The 17,449-nt window shown below is 32.1% G+C and overlaps 1 long non-coding RNA gene across 1 annotated transcript in view; it reads right to left on the minus strand.

Annotated features, from left to right (window-relative positions):
* Positions 1-1,784: 1,784 nt before the first annotated feature.
* LOC141498031 (uncharacterized) overlaps positions 1,785-17,449 on the minus strand; it is a 185,793-nt gene continuing 170,128 nt past the window's right edge. Inside the window, exon 6 of the long non-coding RNA XR_012471526.1 lies at positions 1,785-1,818. This is a non-coding gene — a long non-coding RNA (uncharacterized LOC141498031). The remainder of the gene's footprint in view (positions 1,819-17,449) is intronic.

Consider the following 17,449-nt stretch of genomic DNA (forward strand, 5'->3'; position numbering starts at 1 on the left):
ATATTATGGTTACCTTCCCAATATACATTAGACTTTCCCTACCAAACTGCCTCTATGATTTCCTTATTTTATCCAGTCTTTAAGTTTATTTTTAAGAGTTTCAAGGATATCATCTTGAATCAAGATAAAATAAGGAAAAAAAGAAATTTAATTTCATTCCTACAAATTTAAATTAATGCATCCCTATATGGTTTCCATAGTACATTTCTGCAAGAACAATAAAACTGACATAATTTTCCTTGAGAGGGTAGTTGTACTTTTGGAGGAATCAGCACCAAAGTAAAGCCAGCCCAGGAGAAATAGCAGATGTTCAGCAAAGGAATTCTGAAGATACATAAAGCAATAATTTCAGGCAGTATAGGAAAATGGAATTTTTCTAAAATATTCCTGTTAACACACAAGAAACTCATCAACTTAGATTTTGAAATAAGTGTACATGGGGCGGCTAGGTGGTGAAGTGGATAAAGCACCGGCCCTGGAGTCAGGAGTACCTGGGTTCAAATCAGGTCTCAGACATTTAATAATTACCTAGCTGTGTGGCCTTGGGCAAGCCACTTAACCCCGTTTGCCCTACAAAAAAAAACAACCTAAAAAAAATAATTGTACATGCAAAAATTAAGGGAGGGAATGGCCATCAATTGGGAAATGACTGAACAAATTATAGTATAGGAATATTATTAAGTTCTTTTGTTCTGTAATTAATCAGGAATGGTTGGACTTTAGCAAAGCACGGAACTGATGTTGAGTGAAGTAAGTAGAACCAGGAGAAGATTGTACAAATTAACGGCAACATTGTGAGATGGATCAGTTTTGTTGGCTGCAATTCCTCTCAGCAGTTCTTTTATGGAAAACTGTTATGGGAAATTATATATATATATCCAGGAAAAAAGACTATGAAGCCTGATTATGGATCAAAGTATTCTATGTTTAATTTTTAAAATTTCTGTATTGTTTTTTCTTCCTTTCTCATGGTTTTCCCCCTCAGTTCTAATTCTTCTTTCACAGCATGATTAATATAAATTGTACATGTACAATTTTTACCAGATTCTTTACTACCATGGGGAGGGGTTAGGGAAGAGAGGATAGTAGAAAAATGTGGAATGCATAAACTTGCAAATGGATGTTTTTGGAAAACTACTTTTGCATGCAATTGAAAAATATATACATACATACATACATATATAATACATGCAATGCATATATAAAAATTCATATATAGATATATATATGTAAATAAAATATCTAGACCAAAAATGTGTACATGTAATGTATTTTATACCATAAGGACTAATGGAATAAATAGTTTCAGAGGAAATTGGGGAGATTTCTATCAACTGATGCAGAACAAGTAAGAAAAATCTGAAGAATTTATACAATATTTATACAATATTATACAATAATACAATAATAAGTTTTTCGATAAAAGCACTTTTGAAAGAATTTAGAACTCCAACCAATATAATAAACAACCATGAGTCCAGAAAACTAAAGCTAAAGCTTATCACTCACGTTCTGCCAAAGAGATAAATTTAAAAGAAGGAGACATATACTTTTTACCATGGCCATCTTGGAGATTTGTTTTGATGTATTACACATGTTTCTGATAAAGATATTTTGTTTATTTGTTCATTTCTGTAATTGCTATCCAAGAAGAAGGTCAAAGGGAAGGACAAATTATAAATGCATGTAAAATTATATAAATCTTTTCAAATATATGTTCAGAAGTTGAAAGTAAGTACAGATAGTGGAAAAGTATATAATAGATTGGCACTGACCTGTGAAAAGGGTGTCAGAAGTGAGTCTGAGAAAAAGCTGAGGCTGACAAAGAAAGGACAACATAAATGATTATTCACTCCAGTCACATTGGGTAAGATAACAGAAGAATCAAAGAAAAGTTGAAAACTCTATTTGGGTGGTAGAAGAAATTGTAGGGGTTAGTTTCAAAAAAAAAGAAAGAAGAAAGAAAGAAAGAAAGAAAGAAAGAAAGAAAGAAAGAAAGAAAGAAAGAAAGAAAGAAAGAAAGAAAGAAAGAAGGAAGGAAGGAAGGAAGGAAGGAAGGAAGGAAGGAAGGAAGGAAGGAAGGAAGGAAGAAAGAAAGAAAGAAAGAAAGAAAGAAAGAAAGAAAGAAAGAAAGAAAGAAAGAAAGAAAGAAAGAAAGACATTACTTATACTCACTTAGCTTTTTTATTATCTTCTTTCCCTTAGAAAAGGGTTTTTATTTTTTGCATTGGATATATCAGAACTCAAAAGTCTAACCAGAGAGTGATACCCAACATAAATAAGAACTCCTGTTTGCCTTTATTGAATTCACCTGACCAAAATGAATCATACTCTAATATACTGAAAAATTATTTTCTTTTCTTTATCTTTTTAGGTATTTTGCAAGGCAATAGAGTTAAGTGGCTTGCCCAAGCCCACACAGCTAAGTAATTATTAAGTGTCTGAGGCTGGATTTGAACTCAGGTACTCCTGACTCCAGGGCTGGTACTCTATCCACTGTACCACCTACCCACCCCCATTGAAAGGTTATTTTCAATCTCTTGATTGGGAATGGGGGAAAAATATAATTTGTGATATATTTGATATCAAATAATATGATCCCCAAAATGTAAAAGTACATGGCAATTGAAGTTTCTTTTGGAAAAAAATAAAATTCTAATATTTCCAAAAGAAACTCTAGGGGTAGAAAAGGCATGAGCTCTTGAAATAATAACTGATAAATATAAAAATTGAACCTATTCCCAAGGAGTCCAAAATTTTTTTTCTGATATGAGTTATGACATTCACTTTCAAGAATATGGACTTTCAGGAAAATTTTTATAATCAGTGTGAATATGTTAAGCTCAGAAGTCATAAATATATATATATATATATATTAAAAATAATAACCTTAAAGAACAGACACAAGCATTCCAAAAGAAAGAACTCTATTACTAAAGACAGATAAACAGGCAAGCTCTTAATAGTACCTCTGCTGTGTTTGTTCTTGGTGAAGTATGTTGACCTCCATTCTGGATAGACTATTTACTTATTTATTTGTTTGTTTCTTTGTTTAGGTTTTTGCAAGGCAAATGGGGTTAAGTGGCTTGCCCAAGGTCACATAGCTAGGTAATTATTAAGTGTCTGAGGCCAGATTTGAGCTCAGGTACTCCTGACTCCAGGGCTGGTGCTCTACCCACTCACTGCACCACCCCAGATAGATTATTTATGCCATAAATAATTCTTATTTGGCAAAGCAGTCCCAAAATAGAAATTCCTAGGAATATTATCACCAAATTCCAGATTTTCCAGCTAAAATAAATACCTCAGGCAGTGATAAATAATTCAAATATTGTGGAGTCATAGTTAAGGAGCTCACAAGATTTGGGAGCTACAACACAAAAGGAATTGATGACTTGGTATTTAATATTCTGGAAGGTAAAAGAGCTTGAATTACAATTGAGAATAGTCTACACAGAAAACTTTAGAATAATCCTTCAAGAGGAAAAACTTAAATTTAATGAAATAGAGTACTTTGAAGCATTCCTGATGAAAACAACAGAACTGAATGGAAAATTTGACTTCCAAATATAGACTGAAGAGAAAGACAAAAAGATAAACAAGAAAAAGAAATCATAAGGAACTAAATAAAATTAAACTGTTCACTTTTCCATATTGCAGCATAAGTCATATATTCTAAGAACTTTATCATTATGGCAGTTAGAAGGATTCTTTTAGAAAAAAGAGTGTGTGAGAATAAGTTGTGTTGGGATGACATAAAAACAAAACCTAAGTGAGAAAAGGGAATGCAATGGAAGAAAGGAATGGGAGATGATAAAAAGGAGGCAGTGATAAACGGAGACAAAAAGGCAGTGATCAGCAGTAAAACAGTGTTAAGAAGAGGGACAGGATAAAAAGAGATAAAGAAAGACAAATAGAGAAAACCAGGATAGAGGGAAGTTCACAGTTATTAATCATTAGTATGAATTTGAATAGAATGATCTCACCCATAAAATGAAAGCAGATAGAATGAATTAGAAACAAAAAAATATATGTTGTTTACAAGAAACAGACTTGAAACAGAGAGAAACACACAGAGTAAAGAAAGGGTTTGGATCAGAATCTATCAGGTTTCAGCTGAAATAAAAAAAACAGAAGTAACAATCCTGATTTCAGAGAAGGCTGAAGCAAAAATAGACCTAATTAAAAGGGATAAGCAAGGAAACTACATCTAGCTTAAAAGGAACCACAGACAATGAAGAAATATCAATACTAAAAATTACATCACCAAATAGTAGAGCATCAAAATTCTTAAAGGAAAATTTAAATTAATTGCAGTAGAAAATATAATGTAAAACTATATAAGTGTAGTACTTTAACCTTACCCTCTCAGCAGTAGAAAAATCTAACAAAAAGTAAATAAGAAAGATATGAAGGAGATGAGTAAAATCTTAGAAAAGTTTGTTATGATAGCTCTCTGGAGAAAAGTGATTGGGAATAGAAAGAAATGTATATTTTTCTCAACTGTACATAAAACATATACAAAGATTTGTCATGCATTGTCATAAAACCTCACAAGAAAGTATTGAAAAGAGGAAATATTAAATACATAGATTTCAGATCAAAATTCAATAAAAATTATATTTAATAAAGGATATGGAAGCACATATTAAAAGTAAATTGAAAACTAAATCAAGTCATAAGATGAATGGGTCTAAGAACAAGTCATAGAAATTATCAAAAGGTCTCATTGAAAAGAATGAAAAAATTTATACATATATGCATATATATATATATATATATATATATATATATGACCTCTTTGTAGTGGCAAAGAATTGGAAATTGGTAGGTTGCCATATTGAGTAATGACTGATCAAGTTGTGTTACATGGTTGTGAAAGAATAAATGTATGCAACGTGAAGTGAGTAGAACTAGGAGAATATTTCATATAGTAACAGTAATACTATAAGTGTGATCATCTGTGAAATACTTAACTAGTATAATAAAGACAATGACGAAAGGCAGTTCCAAAGGACCCATGAAGAAAAATCCTCTACACCTTCAAAGAGAGAACTGATGAGCCATTATAATTACTTTATTTTGTATTTTCTTTTGCAACATGGCTAACATGAAGCATGTTTTATAAGACTTCATATGTATAATTAATTCTGCTTGCTTTCTCAAGGAGAGAGCATCAAGATGGAGAGAAACAATTTGAAATTCAAAATTGGAAAATATTTAATGACATAAAAGTAAAAATGGGAAAAAACTCATCTCAGCAGATGGCAATTCACTCTTCCTTTTTTTATATTACAAATATTATGGAATTTCATGAGTTTCCCCTTATTCCTTTTCAGAAAATGAAGAGCCAAATTCAAGACTCAATTGGAATAATCAGTTAAACTTGAGTCTTATTATTATTGTCAAGTTTTTGATTTATAAAATGCTTAATAATTTTCAAGATTTTCATATACAATTGTCTCTTGTCCTTCATAAGCTATGAACATTTTAGAGATTAAAAACACAGGGTCCAAGAAATAACATATTTTACCTAATATAAGATAATTAGTAAGGACTTGTAATAGAATTCAAGTCTTCTAATTACAAATCCATCAGTTTTTCATTATATATTTGGAGAAGCTCTACCATTTTTATTTCTAGCTGTACTAATTAAACTATATGTAACTTTGTAAGTGGCCTTGTAGCCTTTGAGAAATAAATAAGTTATTAATACCAAATAATAAAATAAAAATAGAAATCCAAGTTATAGGCACATTTTAAAACAATTATGAAATGTGGTTCAACTGGGCACAAAAGAAGACTATTTGGATCAGAGGATAAAAATAAAGGACAAGGACTGAGTTCTAATAGCATATCCATAAGTGTTTGTCTCTATTATTTTGTGAAAATAACTCAAACTTTATGTATCTCAGTTCTTTTGACTACAAAATAAAAATTATAATATTCAATTGCTTTACATAATTGTGATATTCCTAACTGTTGCTTTACTTAAATAAAAGTATAAATTAATATCCTTTGCCAATATTCTTCATTTTAACAGATAAACAATGGCATGAATCGTGATAAAGAAAAACTTATTACTTACCTCCTAATAATTTTAGTACTTTAGTGGTTTTAAAGGGATAACAGAAGATGGAAGACAATTTTCAGTAAAGGATCTTCCTATTCTGTAGTGATAAAACCTTTGTTCTTTTAAACTGTTTATTGAATGCAGGATTTCTTTCCTCTTCCCTGTTTTTCTCTCTATCTCTCTGCCTCTCTTCATCTCTCTATCTTTGTCTCTCTGTCTCTGTCTGTCTCTCTCTCTCTCTCTCTCTCTCTATCTCACACACACACACACACACACACACACACACACACACAGACACACACACAATCTCTTGTCTCTCTGTCTCTGTTTCTGATGCTCTATCCCTTGCTCTGACTCTGTCACTCTCTGTCTCTGCAGTCCTCTCTTCTGAACACAGCCTGAGTTGATATCTCCACAAACTTCAATTCAATTTTATTCAACACAAATCTATTGAGCACTTACCACATGCCAGGGGCAATGTTAGGAATTGAGACTACTAAAAAGACCAGGAAAAAAAATCCCTAAACTCAAAAAATATTCATACTAATTTTTGTTAAGGTTTGAAAATTTAAATCAATTCAAGAGTGGGACAACATTTTCATGCAAAAGAATGGCTCAAGGTAAATAGCAATTCTCTCTATACTCTCTCTCTCATATATATATATATATATATATATATATATATATATATATATATATATATATATATACTTTAGAAGCTGATATTTAATTTCAATGATTTCCAAATGCATTTGTAATGTAGATGTAATGGAGACAATGATAGATATTGCCAGGATCTTGTTCGTTCCTTTCAATGTCAGATTGAGATTCCTGACTTGAAGGGAACAAAAGTCATGAGACTAACCTCTGAGTTTCCCTCTGAGAAAGGGATATTGGATTGGAATTGTGTCTGCCACCATAAATATTCCTGCTCTAAAAGGATGATGATGATGATGGTTTGTTCTTCATTCTCGAAGATGACCATGACTCTAGGGAGGAGATGCCATGATAAACACATGGATTGTATTTGAATGAAGGAAGCGCTGTGTAGGTTCGCCAGCCTCAATTTCTCCTCCAGTGCCTTCTGGGTCCAGTGGCCAATTATGAAATGAGGAAGACTGTATGTGGTCCTGCATGCAAAGCTGTCAGGGATTAGTGATTTGCCTAAGTTTACTCTGCTGATTAATGTCAAGAGTCTAGGGCTGAATTTGAACTCACTATCTTCTGTCTGACCTAGAGACAAAATTGTTACATAATAATAAGCTGCTTAGGATACCGTCTCTTGAGAAAATGAAAGATTCTAAGCTTATATCCACTAGTTTTCCCTCTACCAATCAAATTATAGTAACACAGGAGACCATCACAAATAGTGAATAATGATTTATCCAAATAAAAACTGTAGATCAAGGAAATCTTATAATTCTACAAAAAGAAGTTTACAAGTGAATGAACTTTTTAGTTGAGAGTGAGATGAAATCTTAATTAGCCCAAACAGATTTCCCATCATCACCAAGGGGAGTCCCAAAAAAAATTTGAAAAAAGTCCTATTTTGAACACATACTAAACCAAAAGAGTAAATGTTTGAAATTTTTAATGAAAATATATTGTATTCTTTTTGGATATCTTCATTTTGATTTTCATAACATTTTCTAAAATGCAACCAGGTCAGAAATAGTGAAAAAGGAGGCTTTTTCAGTTCTTATTTAGTTTTTATTTCACTCAAAAACATTGTAATTAACATCTGTCTATCACTGAATGTTTAGGGAATGAGAAAAGTCTAAAAGAAAAAAATCAGAAAGTTCCTTGATGATAAATAAATAAACTTAAGAAAGATTATTTACTAACATGAACACAGATTGAGAAGCAGCCATGACCCTGGCAAATGAGTATTCCAAATCCAGTTAAAATAAATCATAAAAACTTGTGAAATGATTCAACATACATTTAGAAAATAGGTACCTTGCCTGAGTGGTTCAATAAGATTGTTGTAAAGTCATCAACTAATTTTTATGTTTTCTGTGCATGATATTTTGGATAACTTCATACAAATTACTTTCTTGGGCTCATTATTCTAGAAAGAGGAAATGCTTCCCCAGGACTATTGTTATTAAAGTGTGTGCTTATTAAATGATAATTTATGTACAGCCCATTAAGCAGGTGTTCTGAGGAAGATAATATAGGGGAAATGGCAAATATGACACACTGTTTTCTATTAACCCTCCTGGCACTGCCACTTTTGGGCTGCCCCTTCTGAGGGCTAATCCCCTTTGCTTCAGTGCTTAGCATTTTTCAGATCCTGCTTTAGGGGCCACAGAGTTTATCTTTTTGAAGTACAAAAGAAGTCATGTGGTAATTTGAAGCATGTTTTGATTTAGCCCTTATAGCAAATAAAATGAAAAGACTGGAGAATCCTCAAAACAGGAACAAAACTGCAGAGCTTCTCAATACCATACAGGTGTTCTGTTCCTGGGCCAAATACTGTAAGTCCTGTTAACCAATTCAGAATAAAATCTCCTATTATCCTTGTTTGAAGAGGAAAAGCAGTGTGCTTAAGTGGAAGAAAGCCAGCCTCAATATCAGCATGGTTTGAATTAAAGTGTTGCCCCTGGCAAGGACAGAGGCTGCAGTGGATAGAGCACTGGACAGAGCACTGGGTCTGGAATGAGGAAAATTCTTATTCGTCAATTCAAATCCAACCTAAGACACTTGCTGGCTATTTGACCCCCCAAAATAATTTAATCCTGTTTGCCTCAGTTTCCTCATCTGTAATTGAATTGGAGAATGAAATGGCAAACTACTCCAATGTCTTTACTAAGAAAATTCCAAATTGGATTTTGAAGAGTCAGGCATGACTGAAAATACCCAACAACAGCAAGGATGCACTTTGACATATAATGACTTTGTGACACTAGGGAAGTTAGTTATTCCTTCAGCTTCTCTAAAAGTATTCCCTAATGCTCAAAAAGTATAAGTTTCAAAGAAATCACTGATTCATGTTAATAGAGATTATCCCAAGGACCTCCCTACATCCCAAGGACCTAGGGGAGCTTTGTGCCCTATAGTACCAATAGTGGATGATGCTCTTGTGATTTTTCAGTCACCAGTGGAGTGAAACAAGGCTGTGTCCTTACTCCTCAAACATGGTTTGAGTCATGCTGTAAAATGCCTTCTTTGAGTATGAATAGAGCATCAAAGTCAGTTACTGCACTGATATCAAATTCTTTAACTTGAAAAGGCTATAAAACAACACCAAGGTGGAGGGAGTATGGTGCATAATCTTCTGTTTGCAAATGATTGTTCACTCAGTGTAGATTCTGAAGCTGAAATGCAACAAAGTGTAGATTGATTCTCTACTGCTTGACCTAACAATTAACACCATCTATATGTGAAAACATCAATTACAACAAATAGAGAAGTTTTGAGACTGTGGACAAGTTCACTTACCTTGACAGTGTCCTTTCCAGGGAGGTGCATGTTGACAATGAGGTTGACATTCGCATTGCCAGAGCTAGCTCAGTATTTGGGAGGTTCCAAAAGAACATGTGGGAGAGGAGAGATATTGGACTGACTTCTGAACTGAAGGTCTACAGAACCATTATATTTACCGCATTGCTATATGCCTGTGAAACCTGGACAGCAGACCAGTGCCATACCAGGAAATTGAATCATTTCCTTTTAAATCATCTTAGAAAGATTATGAAGATACTAGACACGCAGGTATTTCTTGAGTTAAACTGCCAAGCATTCAGACATTAACTACCAAAAGCATGACTATGAAGGGCTGGCCATTTTGTTAGAATACTATATGTATACTTGACAAAAAAGACTATTTGATGATGAAATCACACAAGGCAAACACACACAAGAAAGTCAGAAGAGATGATATTGAGACACCCTGAAGTTTTCTCTTAAGAACTTTAGAATTGATTGTACAGCATGGGAGACCCTGGCACAGTACCACCCAGTGAGGAAGCTGGGCTATATGATCAAGGCAGAATTGAAGCAGCTCAAAGAGGGATACTTAAATTTAGAGTAAGCATCCCAGGTGCTCACATGGACTATTTGTGCTAAAACATTCCAAGCTCATATTGATCTGATCAATCACAGTTGGACACACTGCAACACATCTGTAACATCATGATGTCATTTTGGTCTTTATCGATAATGAAGGACAAGACTGAACCAACCAAATCACAACTATTTAAGAGGTCCTCAAATAGTTCCCTTCAACATAAATTTTATGATGGTTAAAATGTGAATTCATGGGGAAAGGGTGAAGAAAAATTTTAGACTACTCAACAAATTTAAGGGCCTAACCACTTAGCTTCCTACTCTTTGTTTTTTCATCTTCACTGATCTTTTTACGGGGTAAGTCAATAATATTACTTAAAAATGAATTGCATATTTTGAGAAGGATTTCATATTATATGAAAAGGTTTCAACCTGATTCTATTGAACATTTTTAAATGGTCTGCCTTTTAAAATTTAATCGATTTTTGTTACATTTTAAATTCTGAAATGTCTCCCTCCCTCTCCACCCCACACTAGAGAAGACTACCATATGACAGATAAATGAAAAGATATCTATCTACATAGAAGATAGATAGATAAGATAGATGGATGGATGATAAAAAGACAGTTGTAAAATCATACTATGCCTATTTCTAGATCTTTTGAGGCTCATTTGAGTAAAATACTCAGATTAATTTAGTCATTCACAGTTATTCTTTGACTAATACTGCTGTTACTATAAACAATATTTTGTCCTGCTCATTTCACTTTTCTTCACTTTTTATTTTCAATAATATTTTATTTTTCCATTATTTTTAATAAAATGAAATTTGCTTATAATTTCTTATAACACAATAGTATTCCATCACAATCATATACCACACTTTCCTTAGACATTCACTATTTGATAGGCATTCCCTTAATTCCCAGGTCTTTGCCACCACAAGGAGAGCTACAATGAATATTTTAGAACATATAGATTCTTTCCCTTTTCCCTTCATTACTTTAGAAACAGAAATAATAGTTGTATTACTGGGTCAAAAGGTGTATACAATTATATAACTCTTTGAGAATAATTCCACATTGTTCTTTGAACTGATTGGATCAGTTCACAGTTACTCTAACAATGGCTGAGGGTCCTAATTTTTCCACATTCCCTCCAATATTTTTCATTTTTGTCTTCTATAATTTTAGTCAATCTGATAGATGCCAAATGATATCTCAAAGTTTTTTTTTTATTTTCATCTTTTTAATCAATAATGACTTAGGACATTTTTTCACTTGAAATATATAGTTCTGATTTCATTGAAAAACTGTTCATACCTTTTGACTATTAATTGGAGGCTGACTCCTATTCTTATAAATTTGAAAAAATCTTTATATATTTGAGAAATAATACCTTCATCTGAGAAATTTTCTATAAAAAATTTTCTCTAAATTTCTGCTTTCCTTCTAATCTTGGTTATATTGATTTTATTTATGCAAACATTTTTTTAATTTAATGTAATCAAAATTATGCATTTTACACTTCACAATCCTCTCTTTCTCAATAGTTTATTCATAAATTCCTCTCATACATCTGCTAGTAATATGTTGATCCCCAAATCTTGAATCCTTTTATTTGTCAAATATAATGTTATTATCATCATTTACTACTGTGAATTATATATCTATTCTGTTCCACTGGATCCACCTTTCAATTTCTTAACTACTACCAGATACTAACTACTACCTTCTAAGATCTGATACTTCTAAATTTCCTTCTTTGACATTTAAAAAAATATTTACTTTAATATTCTTGATCTTTTGCTTTTCAAAATGAATTACTATTGATCTTGCTTAATATTTTGGCAATTTAATTGGGATGGCCTTAATAACTAGATTATATAGAATTGTTATTTTAATTATATTGAGTCAGTTTATGCTTAAACAATATTTCTCCAATTATTTAAACATGATGTTACTTGTATAAAAGGTATTTTACAGTTTTCCCATGTAGTTCATCGGTTTTCTTAACAGTTATACTCTCAGGTATTTATATTATCTATGATTATTTTAAATGGTGTATTTCTAAATATCTCTTCTTGTAGAGTTTTGTTGATGATATATAAAAAGGGTTGATCATTTATGCGGGTTTATTTTATTTCCCACTACTTTGCTAAAATTATTAATTGTTTCAATATTTTCAGTGGAATTTCTGGGATTTTCCAAGTATATAATCATACCATCTACAAAAAGAGATAGTTTTATTACCTCATTGCCCATTCTGATTCCTTCAATTTCTTTTTCTTTGTTCATCACTTTTGCTGCAATTCTAATATAATAGTGAACAATTATCACTGATAATGGAGATAGCTGTTTCATTCCTGATCCTATTCAGAAGACTTCTATCTTATCTACATTATAAATATTATTTGTTGATGTGTTTACCTAGATACTACTTATAATTTTAAATAAAAATTCATTTATATCTATATTTTCAACTGATTTAATAGGAATGAGTATTGTATTAGGTCAAAAGTATTTTTTGTAGCTTTTGATTAAAATATGTTTTTTTTCAAAATGTTATTAATTTTCCTTGAGTTAAACTAACCCTGCATTTCCTACTATAAATCCCATTTGGTAATATATCATCATTGTGATATATTATTGAGGTCTCCTAGTTAGTGCTTTATTTAGGATTTTTACATTCATATTCCTTAGTGAAATTGGTCTATAATTTTATCTTTCTGTTTTTGCTCTTTCTATTTTAGATATCAGTGCCATATTTGTTTCACAAAAAGGAATTTGGTTCTTTGTCTATTATTCAAAGTTATATACTTAATATTGAAATTATTTGATCTTTAAATGTTTGGTTGAATTCACTTGTAATTCTTATCTAGTCCTGAAGCTTTTTTGTTCTTAGGAAGCTCATTTATTGTCTATTCAATTATTTTTTCTAAAATAGGTTAATTTAGCTATTCTGTTTCCTCTTCTGCTAACCTAGGTACTTTATATTTCTTTAATATTCTTCTACTTCACTTAAAATGCTTAATTTATTGTCATATAATTGAGAAAAATAAATCATGTAAGTTTAAAGAATTTCCCTTCCATCATCTCCATCTTCCCCTCTGCTGTAAAAACTCCTTTGTATATCTTTTTTAAAGTGACATAACTTACCCCATTGTTCCTCTCCCTTCCCTCTTTTCTAAGTGAATGCTTCATTTTTATCCCTTAATTTTATTTTTTAGCTATCCCATAATATTTAACTCATACCTGTTCCCTCTGTCTATGTATATTCCTTTCAACTGCCCTCATAATGAAAAAGTTCTTAGCAATCACAAGTATCATCGCCCTTTGAAAACAGTTTAACCTTACTGAACTACTTATGATTACTCTTTCCTGTTTACCTTTTTATGCTTCTCTTTAGACCAGTATTTGAAGTCAAATTTTCTATTCAACTCTAGGCCTTTAATCAGGAATGCTTAAAGTTCTTTGTTTTTTAATTGAAATCTATTTTTTCCCTTAAAGGAGTATACTAACTTTTGCTCTATAGGGGATTGTTGGTTGTAATCCTAGCTTTTTTTACCCTCTGTAATATCATACTACTAGCTCTCTAATCTCTTAATGTAAAAGCTGCTAGAGCTTATATTATCCCAACTGATACTGCATGATACTTGAATTGATGCTTTCTGACTGCTTGCAATATTGTCTCCTTGACCTGGGAACTTTGAAATTTCGGTATAAAATCCCTGGGAATTTTCATTTTGGGATATCTTTCAGGAGGCAATTGATGAATTTTTCAATTTCTTTTTTTACTCTTTAGTTATAAAATATCAAGACACTTTTTCTTCACAATTTTTTGTGGCTCATGGCTTTCAGATATTCCATTAAATTTTAAAGTATCTCTCCTATTTCTCAGGTCAGTTGTTTTTCCTATGAGATAATTCATATTTTATTTAATTTTTTTCATTCTTTTTTATTGTTTTTTAATGTCTCATGGTACCATTAACTTCCACTTTCCCAATTCTAATTTTTAAGGATTTGTTTTCTTCAGTGACCTTTTGCATATCCTTTTCTATTTGGTCAATTCTACTCTTTAAGGAGTTCAGTTCAGTTTTGTTTTTTGTTTGTTTTATGTACAAAATTCCATTTGGACAATTTTGTTTTTCAATGCTTTCTTCTCCTCGTTGGATTTTTGAAACTCTTTTATCATGTTAAGGCCTATTCTATTTCTTATACTAGGTTAGACCATTAAACCATCCATCTATTTCAGTAATTTAAATCAAACCATAATAATCATGGATATTTTGTAGCTGAGCATGGTTGCCCTCCATAATGCCACTTTCAATGGAGTTTCAATGATATATTTAGAGCCTTTACCTTCATAATATCTTTCTTGAAATGTGGAAGGTGAAAAGACTTCAGAGATGCAGTACAACTTATAACTGAACAGAAATTGTACATACAGTATAATTAACAAATGATCATGAAGCATCTACAAGATGACTGCCAATGGAGGGAAAACTTTCCATTTAGGTTTTTAGTATTAATCATATTTTAATACATCTTGTTCATTAAAATGTATGGGCCTCCAACTTAGCTTCTGGGTTTCTAAATATGTAGTATACTGATAATGGTAAGTTTTCTGGTGATGCCAGTTTCTAAAAAAAATTGAAGTTTGCATGCAAAGAGTTGTTTTTCTAATATTTAAAAAAGTTCCCATTCAGACTTCTATTTAATGGTTTTGACTATGTTCTACATATTTTATGTATGGACAATAGAATTTGAGTATAAGTTGGTTGTATAAAAAAGAATGTTTTCTATCATTAAAAGAAAAAAATTTGAGAGGTGATTGTAGTAAATGCAAAAAAGGTATTTTAATAGCACTCCCCAGCCTGACTCTACAACTTTGATAATCAAAATTTCCTAGGTACTCCTATTAAACAAGCTAACTACCTAGGATCTGATAGAAATTTAAAGAATTTAGAAAAGATGTTCAAAATAGACTTAAGACTAAAGGCTTAGTTAATTTCAATTGACTAGGGTTAGTAATTTCATATATCTATGAGACTTTGCCTGATCCTCTCACAGATCATGAGAAATTCTGCTTAACTTTTTGTCGTTGTATCTCCAGAATCTAGCATGGGCTGTGAAACACGTTCGATTGTTTTCAGTTGTAACTGACTCTTCATGAGGTAGGCTTCTTTTTTTTGTGGGGGGGGGGGTTAGAAAAGATACTGTAGTGATTTGCCATTTCTTTCTCCAGCTCATTTTACAAATGCAGAAATTGAAGCAAACAAGGTTAAGTGACTTGCCCAGAGTCACATAGTGTCTGAGGCCAGATCTGAACTCAGGAATATGAGCCTTCTTGATTTCTGCCCTGGCACTTTATCCAAGTGCCACCTAGCTGCCTTCTAAAACATAATAGTTACTTAATAAATATTAATCGATTGAACTTTTGAATATTTCAAATGAAAGATATGGAAACTGCCCCTACTCCCCCCAATACCTGGGAATATAAGCTAAAAGAGCTGAGTTATCCTATTTAAGAGCCTTCTGTTGCAGTTCAGTGGAATAATTTACTTAATCATTCTGTTTGTTTGCAAGAATTTTGAACAAGTATGTCCTATAGTTGATTTCATAACAAAGAAATGGCACAAGCTACAGTTTTGAATAGATATTGACTCAGAATATCCAAATAATCACAGTTTCAAAAATGTTTAAGGTTCTCAGAGTTGATCTAATTCAATCATTCCCAAAGATATCCTCTTGGGAAAATATGTCTAACAAGTGTTTATACAAACTCTTCTTGAACATTTCCAAGGAGAATCCTCCACATTGGACAACAAACTGGACCTTTCAGTTTTTATCTAGAAAAAGGGAAAAGAGAGGTGATGCTTGCCCTTTGCATTCAAAGAAGATCATGGTATCAGGGAGGTGATGCCATGAAAAGCACATGAATTGGATTTGATTTGGGCGGGGGGGCGGGGAACTGTACTAAATCACCAGTCTCACTATCTCCTCCAGAGTAAGCTGTGTCCAGTGGCCAGATATGAAACAGGATGATTGGGAGATGGTCCTAGATGTGAAAGAGAGTAAAGGGAGAAAGAAATAGAGAGAAGAGGGAGAGAAGAAGGAGAGAGGAAGGAAGGAAGGAAGGAAGGAAGGAAGGAAGGAAGGAAGGAAGGAAGGAAGGAAGGAAGGAAGGAAGGAAGAGAGGAAGGCAGGAAGGAAGAGAGGAAGGCAGGCATGGAGGAAGGGAGGAATGATACTGACATTTATTAAGTACCTACTAAATGCTGATACTGTGCTAAATATTGGGTTCTTGTCAACCATGTTTTTAAAAAATATCAGTAATATATTGAAGGACTTGTGATCTCTGTCAATTATCTATATAAATATATAAATAAAAAGTTTGTTTTAATTGATTGTAATATGTTATATGTCATTAACTTTAAGATCTCTATGGAGGGATCCTAGTTATATCTCTATGCTCTACAAAAAGTACACTTAAGTAAGCTATCATGAGAATATAGTTCTCCTATTTTTCATGCTTTAGCTCCATAACAGACTGTATCTACAAAATGAAGTGGGTAATTGCTATAATTATCCATATGATTCAGGCAAAAATCTCACAATTACCGGTTAACCAGTGAAGCCTTCTGTTTTCTTATAAATCCAATTCTTGCTATTTGTAGATTCCAACTTGATGAAGCTCTAAATTTCACTGTATAAATTACCATAATAAACATAGAAAAAGTTGGAAATTTGCCTGAATTATCTAGAAAATATCAGTTTTACATTTGGTTTGGAATGGTTTATTTGACCATTATATAGAAAGCAATATCAAGTAGAAAGAACACAAGAAACTATATTTTTAAAATTGCTTTACTATAACTAACCCCTTTTATTTAGTAAGCACAAGTGGAGAAAAATAAATAATTAAAGTACTAATTAAATTCACCTTCTTAAATATAATTATTACAGAATTTAGGGGAATTATATAACAAATACAAAATGCTAATTTTGCTCCCATCATCCGGATGCTGACCTGAAGCAATAAACAACTTTATTTGATGATTGTTTATCTCTCAGTTCAAGTGATAAGTTAAATACATTTCATTAAAGTCAGGAATTTCTCCTTTAAGCCATTTGAGGGCAAGGGAACCATGCTGATATTAAGGGCATTTTCCACTCAATATTCCAAGGGACTAATTCAAAACCCACACAAGGATTGTGGACAATAAACATTGCATACTCTCTTGATTTTGAAGCCTAAGTCTCAACTTTTATAACAAGAGATTTATTAATTTTTGGACTGTAATCTATTCCAATAGAAATTACTGTACATTAATCAAGTTCAATTCATCAAATACTTACTAC

Source organism: Macrotis lagotis, chromosome X (assembly GCF_037893015.1).
Source record: "Macrotis lagotis isolate mMagLag1 chromosome X, bilby.v1.9.chrom.fasta, whole genome shotgun sequence".
NCBI classification, from domain to species: Eukaryota; Metazoa; Chordata; class Mammalia; order Peramelemorphia; family Peramelidae; genus Macrotis; species Macrotis lagotis.